The following is an 11,198-nucleotide window of genomic DNA, read 5'->3' as shown; positions in this document are numbered from 1 at the left end:
TTTTTTAGGATGGGAGAGACATGGGCATGTTTGAAGGCAGAGGGGAAGGAACCAGTGGAGAGTGAGCGGTTGAAGATGGAAGTTAAGGAGGGGAGAAGGGATGGAGCGAGAGATTTCATAAGATGAGAGGGAATGGGGTCAGAAGCACAGGTGGCCGGAGTAGCACTTGAGAGGAGGGAGGAGAGTTCCTCTGAGGATACCACTGGGAAGGATGGGAGAGTAGCAGAGAATGTTGAGAGCCGGGGGGTTGGAGAAAGGGGGGAAGAGACTTTGGGGAGGTCGGACCTGATGGATTTAATTTTGTTAATGAAGTAGGAGGCCAGATCGTTGGGGGTGAGGGAAGGAGGAGGGGAAACATTATTGCCCCAGCTGATATGACTTTCCGATTTGTTTTACAATGTCTAATGGCCATTAGATGAGGTCTACCTTCAGAGGGAGTGGCAGATATTAATGAATGGAATCAAACTAATGAATTAGCTGACCCAAATGAGGTACTCATGGGGGAAAATCTGAGTAGTATCTACCAACTCAAGAGAACCCAGAAATGAAATACAGGGAGAAAAATACAGTTTTGTGACCCTAGAACTGACTTTTAAACTAGTTACACTGATTCCTAGCCAATAATCTCATTTATTTTCTGGTATTTGTTAAGTGCCTATTATGTGCCAGGCACTGCACTAAACCCTGGGGTAGATACAAGATTACCAGGGTGGACAGAGTCTGTGTCTCATGAGGGACTCACAGTCTTAATCCCCATTTTACGGATGAGGTAACTGAGGCACAGAGAAGTTCAGTGACTTGCCTAAGGTCACAGAGCAGACAAGTGACAGAGCCGGAATCATTCTTGCCTGTCCCGCCGTCGACCTTGGCCCGCGTCCTACCTCTGGCCTGGAATGCCCTCCCTCCTCAAATCCACCAAGCAATCACTCCTCCCCCTTTCAAAGCCCTACTGAAGGCTCATCTCCTCCAAGAGGCCTTCCCAAACTAAGCCCCCCTTTTCCTCAGCTCCTCCTCCCCTCCACCTCACCTCGACTCACTCCCTTTGCTCTACCCCCTCCCTGCCCCACAGCACTTACGTGTATCTGTATATATATCTATAATTATATTTATTTATATTAATGCCTGTTTACTTGTTCTGATGTATATATATCTATAATTCTATTTATTCTATTGGTGCCTGTTTACTTCTTTTGATGTGTGTCTCCCTGCTTCTAGACTGTAAGCCTGGTGTGGGCAGGGATTGTCTTTATTGCTGAACTGTAATAATAATAATAATGATGGCATTTATTAAGCACTTATGTGCAAAGCACTGTTCTAGGCGCTGGGGAGGTTACAAGGTGATCATGTTGTCCCACAGTGGGCTCACAGTCTTAATCCCCATTTTACAGTTGAGGTAACTGAGGCACAGATAAGTTAAGTGACTTGCCCAAAGTCACACAGCTGACACTTGGCAGACCCGGGATTTGAACCCATGACTTCTGACTCCAAAGCCCGGGCTCTTTCCACTGAGCCCCGCCCCAAGCCCTTAGTACAGTGCTCTGCTCACAGTAAGCACTCAATAAATACGATTGAATGAATGAATGAATGAACTCAGGTCCTTCTGACTCCCAGGCCCATGCTCCATCTACAAGGCTTTTGACTCAACCACCAGTGATTCAAAATGTCTTTTTTTCTTCATTTGGCTTATTTAATTTGGTCTTGCCCACTTATCTCAAACTGAAATTCCATAGCTAGCCCTAGATGAATCTAGAAAGGTGGAACTAGTGAAGGGAGGCTGTTCCAGCTTCTGGAAAAACTAAATAATAAAGTGGGTTTTTTGTTTTGCCGGTTGAACATTACAACATCAAAATTAGAGTGCGAGTTAAGAAATTACCTGAATCTTCAGCCAGGGCCTTGGTTTTGTCACACTCGGGTATTTTGGTGTATTTTTTTCTCAGTGATTTTTTTCCCCATCCCTTTTCGGCTTGAGACCTAGCCTATGAGGTTTAGTTGGTCCAAAACGGAATTGCTTTTGCACCATAGTTGCAGTTATGATTTTCTTCCACAAGAGACCACTATTGCTTCACTGTTCGCTATGCTGCTTCTTCCGATGCAGCCTAATGGTATGGAGAAAATAGATTGTGCTTGTAGGGTTCAAACGTTATGTGCAAAAGTGTAATTTCATGGTTCTTTGAAATATTGCGTTTTACCCCTTCTGCTAAGGAAAGTACATATGTTAATTGAAACCCGAGTAATGGTAACAAAGATAATGATACTTTGCATTTCTGAATGGTCTTTCATACCAGATCATAGCACTTCACTTACATTATTCAATTAAGGATCACAACACCCTTATGAGATAGGTATTATTACCCTCATTTTCAAGAAAGAAAAATGGAAGCACAAGGAAATTATTTGTCACCCAGTGCACCTGTGATCGAGTTGGAACCCCAATTCAGATAAGTACAGGGAAGTTAAAACACAGGTTCAACCGTCAAGGTACATTAGACAATTTCCTGTACTAGTGGGCAATTTGATTTTCATCTCCTGAAAATGTTCTTGATATGAAATAAAATTTGTTAAACTGAAGGTCTAATATGAATGTTGGTGTAGCATAAACTGATTTTAATACTGCAGGTTTGAGAGGGTTTTCTTAATGAGGTAATAGCAACGAGAAAATGCTTAAAGAATTGTGCAGGTATTTTTCAAAATGATTTAGGACATCCCTGATAGCTTATTTTTGTTTTGGGAGCTGGGGAAAATAGGGAGTGGAAATATGGCCGGCGGGGGGGGGGGGGCTCTTAGTGAGGATGCCATGCCTTTGTTCTAGGACCTTAGTCACCGTGAAGAGATACCCCAGGGCTCTTTTTCCCAGTTAAGGCTTTAAGAAGCCCTGTTATTTATAGAATGTTCTCAACATGCCAATCTGCCAACCGATCCAACTCGTCTTCATTATAGACTAATAGGCTTAGGTGGCTTGGGATGATGAACCCCAACTCATTTCCAGAAAAACAACCTAAATTCACAGGCTTTTTTATGAGCTTTGCTTTTAAGGAGTTCAGGGAAAGAGTGACTTAGGTTCTAGTCCCAGTTCTGCCACTGTCCTGCTGCGTGTCTTTGGACGAGTTACTTAACATCACCAGACCTCAGTTTCTTCATCTGAAAAATGGAGATTGTGATTTCAGTTTGAGATGAGTACTGTGTCTGACCTGATTATCTTTTATCTACCACAGAATATAGTCCAGTGCTTGGCACATAAAAAGTGCTTTAACAAATGCCATAAAAATAATAATTACCTGACTGACTTGCCCAAGCTTGGGGCTGCTTGAAATGCCCAGTCCTGACGACTTGTACTTCCCTAGTGCTTAGTATAGTGATCTGCACACAGTAAGCACTCAATAAATACGACTGAATGAATGAATGCCAGGAATTCAGAGCAGCCCTTGGAAGCTGGCTTTAGTTTCCAGGCATACTTCAATCAATTAATCAATCAGTTGTATTTATTGAGCGCTTACTGTGTGCAGAGCACTGTACTAAGCACTTGAGTGAGTAAACAGAAACATTCTCTGCCCACAACAAGCTTATTGTCAGCTGTGTGACTTTGGGCAAGTCATTTAACTTCTCTGGGCCTCAGTTACCTCATCTGTAAAATGGGGATTAAGACTGTGAGCCCCTCATGGGACAACCTGACCACCTTGTAACCTCTCCAGCGCTTAGAACAGTGCTTTGCACATAGTAAGTGCTTAATAAATGCTATTATTATTATTATTATTACAGTCTTGCACAGCCAACAGACAGGGCTTACAGGATTCAGGCTGGATTGGGTGATTCCAAGGTTCAGGAAAGTTTCTGGGATAATCATTATTATTATTATTATAATAACATCCTCTAGACTGTAAGCTTGTTGTGGGCATGGAACGTGTTCACCAACTCTTGGATTGTACTCTCCCAAGCATTTAGTACAGTGCTCTGCACACAGTAAGTGCTCAATAGATACCATTGACTGATGAATAATAATTGTGGCATTTGTTAAGCATTTTCTATATGTGAAGCTGTGAATAAGCACTGGGGTAGATACAAAATAATCAGATCAGAGACAATCCCTATCCCAAGGTCTAAGAAGGAGGAAGAACAGGTATTTAATTCTCATTTTATAGATGAGGAAACTGAGGCATAGAGAAGCGAAGTGACTTGCCCAAGGTTACACAGCAGACAAGCGGTAGAGCTGTGATTAGAATCCAGGTCCTCTGACTCCCAGGACTGTGCTCTTTCCACTAGGCTATGATTGGGATGGTTCCTTAACTCACTCTTTCTCCAGGAATGACTCTGATGAACTATCCCAGAGTTAAGTGGGTGGGTCCCTGAACCTGGAAACCAGTCCAGCTTGGGACTGCAGAAGCAGTCTAGTGGCAAGAGCACAGGCTTGGGAATCAGAGGATATGGATTCTAAACCCGGCTCTGCCACCTATCTGCTGTGTGACCTTGGGCAAGTCACTTCACTTCTCGGTGCCTCAGTTATGCCATCTGTAAAATGGGGATTTATACTGTGAGCCCCATGTGGAACAGGGAGTGTGGTCAACCTGATTGGTTTGTATCTACTCCAGTGTTTAGAACAGTGCTTGGCACATAGCAAGTGCTTAACAAATGCCATAATTATTACTATTATTATCAGAGCAGGCCTCTGACTGCTAGCCTGAATAACATGCAAACTACCACAGCTTCTGGAGCAGAGAGATGCATCCAGGCACCCCGCTGCATTGTCATCAGTTCATGGCCATTGCCTTCTTTTTCTGGGCCTCCAAACAGTGTTGAGAACTAGTGGGCATGCTCCTTTAGCTCATTACAGTGCTCTGCCCACAGTAGGCACTCAGTACATAGCATTGATTGAAGGGGAGAATGGAGAAAATAGCGAAGTTATTCTTTTCAAAATAATTATTCTGAATCCAGATTATTATAAACCTTTTTCAAAAACAGCAAAAGCATTCAATAGTATTTATTGAGCACTTACTGTCTGCAAAGCACTGTACTAAGTGCTTGGGAGACTACAGTGTAACAACAGACAGACACATTCCTGTCCACAAGGAGCTCACAGTCTACAGGGGGAAAAGCATGATTGTGTGGAACCTTTTTCACTGTTTCATATGACTGCATTTCCTCTGTTTACAGGAATAGAGTTTTACAGTGGTAGCAGAACGTTTCTCCCCCGTAACCACCCTCCCGCCCCATCCTCCTCCAGGTTCCTTTCCTAACCTAACCATGATAGTGACTACACTGTCTTAAACTGACAGTTTCTTCTCCATTTCATCAGATTTACAGGAGAATAAAACCATTTGGGTCACTGTTACAACACTGCGAATGATTTTTAGTGATCTATCAATTTTGTAGTAAATGATAAGAAAAAAGCCTTAAACCCCCGCAAGAATCGGGTAAAGCAGTTTTTCATTGAATGAGTTTACAATAGGGAAGGGGATCAGGCTTACAGTGCCTTCTCCCATCAACTTAAAAAAGACCTATCATTAGTCACCCAGTCATCTAATGGTACCACTGCCTTTGCTTCAAGCTAAGGAGAACAATAAACACTTCCACAAATTGAGGTGAACTCTCCAACAGAGAGATTACAAACCTGGCAGGATCATGAGGAAAAAGCAATCTGTACTCAACCTTCCTCAGTAAAAAAAACAACTGACCAAATAATCTAAGGAACACAGCATCTGTCTTTGGTGACACATAATCCAGTCTCTGAGCAACAAAGGGGAGTTATTAGACCATTTCAACAACAGGAAGATGAATATGCTGTGATTCTTTAAAATAATGGGAAGATTTGCACATTTATTTTGTTGGTGGTGTTGTTGATCCATCAATCGAATCATTTCTAGTCACATTTTATGGGATTGTGTCCCATGGTCTCTAATTCCTTTTTCAAATATTTTGAAAACCTCAACTCATTCCTGTATTGAAACTGGGTCTATGAGGCAAAGTGAAGAGTTGAGCAGTTATCCACTGAGTCAGGCAAAGTAGACAGACATCCAGGCTAGATGACAAATAAATTGCTGTTTCTTCAATAGCAAAGTTGTTAGTCTAAATTATCCAGGAAATTGTCTCTGTAAGGTTCAACTTAAATTTGGAGTAGTATTTTTCAAGGAAGTGGAAAGTTTTGTAGACTGTGTTTATATGGAATTCACCAGTGTGATATATTTAGTTTTAGCCACCAAATATTGTTTGGGACCTAATCCATATTTTATAGGTATTGGTCTTCTGTTTTTCTCCTCAGGCCAATAACTGTTGACTTGTAAGGCCTGAAAGTCACAAGGGTGTGGCTATTAACACTAATGATAGCTCAGTAGCAGGAATTTATTTCCTCAAAAGCGAATATGGACCATAATTGGAATCTGCTCAAAGGATTTCAGAGGCCAAACTCATAAATGCAACTGTAGAGAACATATGACTTTCCTGTCAAAACTGTCATACAGTGGACTCATCGTAACAACTGACAGTTTACACCAGAACCTGAAAGAGTAAGAGAAGTTTTGGCAGTTTTCTGCCTTGGGCCCATTCCATCATGCCTAGTTCCATTCTAGGATTCATAATGTGCTTTTATATGCTATTAATATCCTTGCTTAAATGGAGAGTCACTGAAAGGGTGGCATCCTTAACTCTAGCTTGTTATAGCACAGCACACAAACACTTACATCAAAATTGCTAAGAAATGATAGTTTATGGGAAAATAAGATGCAGTGAGTCCATTTTGATAAATGTCATAGAAATTCAGTATCAGAAGCCTCATTTAAGTGTACAGTTTTATAGAATTGTTTAAATCGAATCAGAGAGATATCACTCTGACCTGATCTGGAAGTAATTCGTTAAAATTGAATTAGATAATATGGTAAATTTGGTCTTAATAAATGGGTTCATTTAAAATCCTTGAGGATAAGATCATATCTATTCTATATTTCCCAGTTGCCTAACACAGTAAATACATGTTGACTGAGAAAGTTCTCTTTGCTTCATTGTCATTTCTCAACCCTCCCCAATAAGTAACACTCAGTTTATCAAACCTCTCAGTTCATCAGGTCCCAAATCAAAGCCGATATGCCTATCACCTGTGGTTCTGCCATTTTCTAGGTCAAAGTTCCTCAGATTCAAGTGGGTGCTCTTTCTTTTTGCCTCAAAGAGGCAATGAGATTGTTGTGGACTACCATCCACTAACTTCTTCCCCTGGGATTGCAGAACTCAAAACTCAAGTCTAAACCCCCACTAGATGAGGGTTCTTTCAGGAAAGACCCATCAAAGCATAAAGCCTTGCCATTTGACTAAGCTTTCCACTAATTTATTTACCTGAAGCTATAGGTTACCTCAAATGACACACTGACCTGTCCTTGGTACTTGACCCCTTATATGTACAATGTCACTGGAATGGTAGGGAGGGGAGAGAGCATTAAAAGAGCCGGAAGTAGGGGAGTGCCTGCTAGGGCTAGGTCAGCCAATGCTTCTGTCAGAAGCAACCATTCAAACATCAAAATATTCAGAACATACTCAAACTGACCTGATGAAGATGTGGAAGAGTTCACGGAGGTAGGTGCGGGGCTAGTCCATCGTGAACAGTGGATAACAATTATAATTGGAGAATTATAATTGGAGAAGCAGCATGGCTCAGTGGAGAGAGCACGGGCTTTGGGGTCAGAAGTCATGGGTTCAAATCCCGGCTCCACCACTTGTCAGCTGTGTGACTTTGGGCAAGTCACTTAACTTCTCTGTGCCTCAGTTCCCTCATCTGTAAAATGGGGATTAAGACTGTGAGCCCCATGTGGGACAACCTGATCACCTTGTAACCTCCCCAGAGCTTTGAACAGTGCTTTGCACATAGTAAGTGCTTAATAAATGCTATTATTATTATTATTATAATGATTGTGGTATTTGTTAAGCACTTATATGTGCCAGGCGCTGTACTAAGCACTGGTATGGATACAAGCAAATTGTGTTGGACACAGTCCCTGTCCCTTATGGGGCTCACAGTCTTGATCCCCATTTCACAGATGAGGTAACTGAAGTACAGAAAAGTGAAGTGACTTGCCCAAGGTCACACAGCAGACAAGTGGTGGAGTCAGGATTAGAACCCATGTCTTTCTGACTCCCAGGCCCCTGTTCTGTCCACTAGGCCAAGCTGCTTCTCAGTCCAGTGATGAATACTTCAGGGCCAAGAACCAATGTGACAGAATTGATTATTGGGCTAGTGGTTTGTATGACACCAATCGATCAATGGTATTTATTGAGCGCTTACTGTGTGCAGAGGGATTGTCTCTGTTGCCGTATTGTACTTTCCAAGTGCTTAGTACAGTGCTCTGCACACAGTAAGCACTCAAATACGATTGAGTGAATGAATGAATGCAGAGCACTGTGCTAAGTACTCGGGAGAGTACAATATAACAGAGCTGATAGACATGTTCCCTGTCCACAACAAGCTTACAGTCTAGTCTTGCCCTCTCTCGTCCTTGCCAGTTGGGTCCCCACCGGGCTAGTGGGTACCGCAAGTGAGTAAGAGGGGAACAGGGCCGGGACACCTTGTGCAGCGTATGCAATCATTTTACATGCAAAACCCAAGTACGGCCAAAGGGTCCATCGCCTAGTGCCAATCCTCTGCTGCAGTGCCATAGACTAGCAATGGTTGCCAGGGTAGCTGCCTCTGTAGCAGCTGTGGTTTTCACTGTCCATTGTTATTTTTGGGACTTTTGCCGATCCTGTCCACCACGAGAGACATCCTAGGTGATTCTTTCATCAGAAACCTTCATCACTGATGGCATAGTTTCTGCAGGCTGCTTCACCCTGGCCTCCTCCTCCCTCAATGCAGTGGGCTGAGGATTTGGGGGTAGGTGTCAAGGTGAGGGTACTTTTAACCACTTTAATCCACACCTCAGAATGAAGAACCCAGAAGCAGCCTGACCCCTCCAATGTTGTTAATACCAAGTTTTTCTTGATGTCGAATGCAGTACCGTCCTGAGCACAATTCTTTTGATGCATTTGAGGTATTACAGGAAAAGCATTTCACCAGATGTTCAGCAAGTGACAAAGATCTGTGATTCCTGATTCTAATATTTAAACAAAAACTTCCAATTCTCAGATCCATGGCCTCCAACTGGGAAGAGGCCTGGAAATGCTAGTGACACAGATACAATAACACCATCTGGCCAACCACAGAGAGACGAAAAGGCCTGCTGACAGCACATGATTGAGTTCATGTTCCCTATACCTCCATTTTGTGTCCATCACTTGTGATCTTAGCTTAAATAATGTGTGTTTGGTGAGGTCTATAGGGATTGGGCGTTGGCTGACCAAATCATGGCCCTAGGTGAACATTAATGAGTATCTATTTATGGTCCCACTTAGTGCAGTGGTGTAATTTGGTGGTGTAATGTGCCAAGAACCTGTATTTCTCCCCATCACACAGTAAACTCTCGATGCCTCCACAGTAAGTCATGAGGTTATAATGTAGCTAGAAATGATAGAAGCTGTTCCATTCCCACAAAGAAACCATTCAAAAAGGCAGTGGCATTATTTAATAGGCTCTTCAGTAAACAAAAGAATAGCATTCAGGCCAAGAGAGAAATCTGAACTTCACATACATGAAAAGAAAAACAAATACTTCTTGAGCCATTGTTATAGTTTTTAAAATAAGGAACAGTCAATTGTATTTATTGAGTGTTATGTGCAGGGCACTGTACTAAGCTCTTGGGAGAGTAGATTACAACAGAGCTGGTAGACACATTCCCTGCCCATAAGGAGCTTACAGTCTAGAGGGGGAGATGGACATTAAAATGCATTATGGATATGGACATAAGAGCTGTGGGGCTGAGGGTGGAGTGAATAAAGGATATAAATCCAATGCAAGCAACTTTTCATTACCTGGAAATTCAGGCTTGTCTTATGCTATCAAGTCGTTGCCTACCTATAGAGATGCCCTCTCTCCCAGAATGCCCCACCTCCATCTGCAATCGTTCTGGTAGTGTATCTATAGAGTTTTCTCAGTAAAAATACACAAGTGGTTTACCGTTGCCTCCTTCTGTGCAGTAAGCTTGAGTCTCTGCCTTCAACTCTCTCCCATTCTGCTGCTGCCCAGCACAGGTGAGTTTCGATTTGTAGCAGATTGCCTTCCACTTGCTAGCCACTGCCCAAGCTAGGAATGGAATGGGTAGGCCTCTGCTTGACTCTCCCTCTCATAGCCGAGATTGGTAGAGTACTGGAAACTCTCCAGGTGCGACCCTGAGAGGGGAGAACTTCAGTAGGAGAGGAAAATCCCCTCCAAGCTCATATTTAGTTCCCCTCACAGGTCAACTCTTGGAAATCATTGTGCTTGCCTCCTCCACTGGAATGGGTCCAACTGGCTTTTCTGCTGTTCTGCCAGCAGTCACCCACCTTACATTTACTGTCCTATAGGTCAAACGTTTTGCACATCTTGTTGTCCCAGATGTTGATCCCTGTTGGAGCAGTTCCAACATCAAATGTAAACATGTCAATTGGAATTACCCCCACTGGATTGGATAAAAAATGCCAGGAGAACAATAAAATCCATTTTAGAGGGTATGCGTTATCTATAATGAAGTGACATGAGGATTTCAGCAACTATAACTCAATCTTCCCTCTCAAAGTTTTATTACCTTTAATCCCACTTAAAACAGCAGCAATATCTGTGAATGCAGTAAAGCTGACTCATTTTTCACCGTGTTTTCTCATACAAAGTACCACATTAAAAATGAGCATATACTTACATTTCACAAAGCCAGTTAATTTAGTTCCTGGGTTCCAGTTCAGGAGAGCCCTGATTCTTTCAGGGATCCAAAGGAACTTCACTCGCTGAAACTTTGGACCAATCTTTACTGATGCATGGGCAATTTTAGGAGAGTGGTAGATCTCCAAATCAAATGTGCTCTTATGATCAAGGTAAATGGAAAAACAAATGTGTTGTTTTCCTTTCCGAGGGAGGTGGTATGCTGCTGATAGGATGTTGAAATCAGAGAAGGTTCTGTGCAAAGCACTGAGTGACCAACAGTCTCACGTTGGCCCCAGAGAGGGGACAGAATTTGGTTGGTGGCGGCAGCTTTCTGGAGGGTGGATGGGTTAGGGGAGGGGCTTAGAGTGGATGTAGTGATGGAGCAGGGAAGGGAGGCTGGTAAGAGTAGTGATTGTGTGGAGAAAAGTCACTACCTCATGCTCCTTAGCCCTTCTAA

General features: G+C 42.7%; 1 non-coding gene across 1 annotated transcript; it reads right to left on the bottom strand.

Moving 5' to 3' along the window:
• Positions 1 to 10,105: 10,105 nt before the first annotated feature.
• On the bottom strand, positions 10,106 to 10,243 carry LOC119920201. The gene has a single exon (XR_005447960.1). It is a non-coding gene; the product is annotated as a small nucleolar RNA SNORA7 (small nucleolar RNA).
• Positions 10,244 to 11,198: the final 955 nt, after the last annotated feature.

This window comes from Tachyglossus aculeatus, chromosome X1, assembly GCF_015852505.1.
Source record: "Tachyglossus aculeatus isolate mTacAcu1 chromosome X1, mTacAcu1.pri, whole genome shotgun sequence".
Lineage (NCBI taxonomy): Eukaryota > Metazoa > Chordata > Mammalia > Monotremata > Tachyglossidae > Tachyglossus > Tachyglossus aculeatus.
Note: the sequence above shows the minus strand (reverse complement) of the source record. Positions and strands in the feature narration are given on the sequence as shown.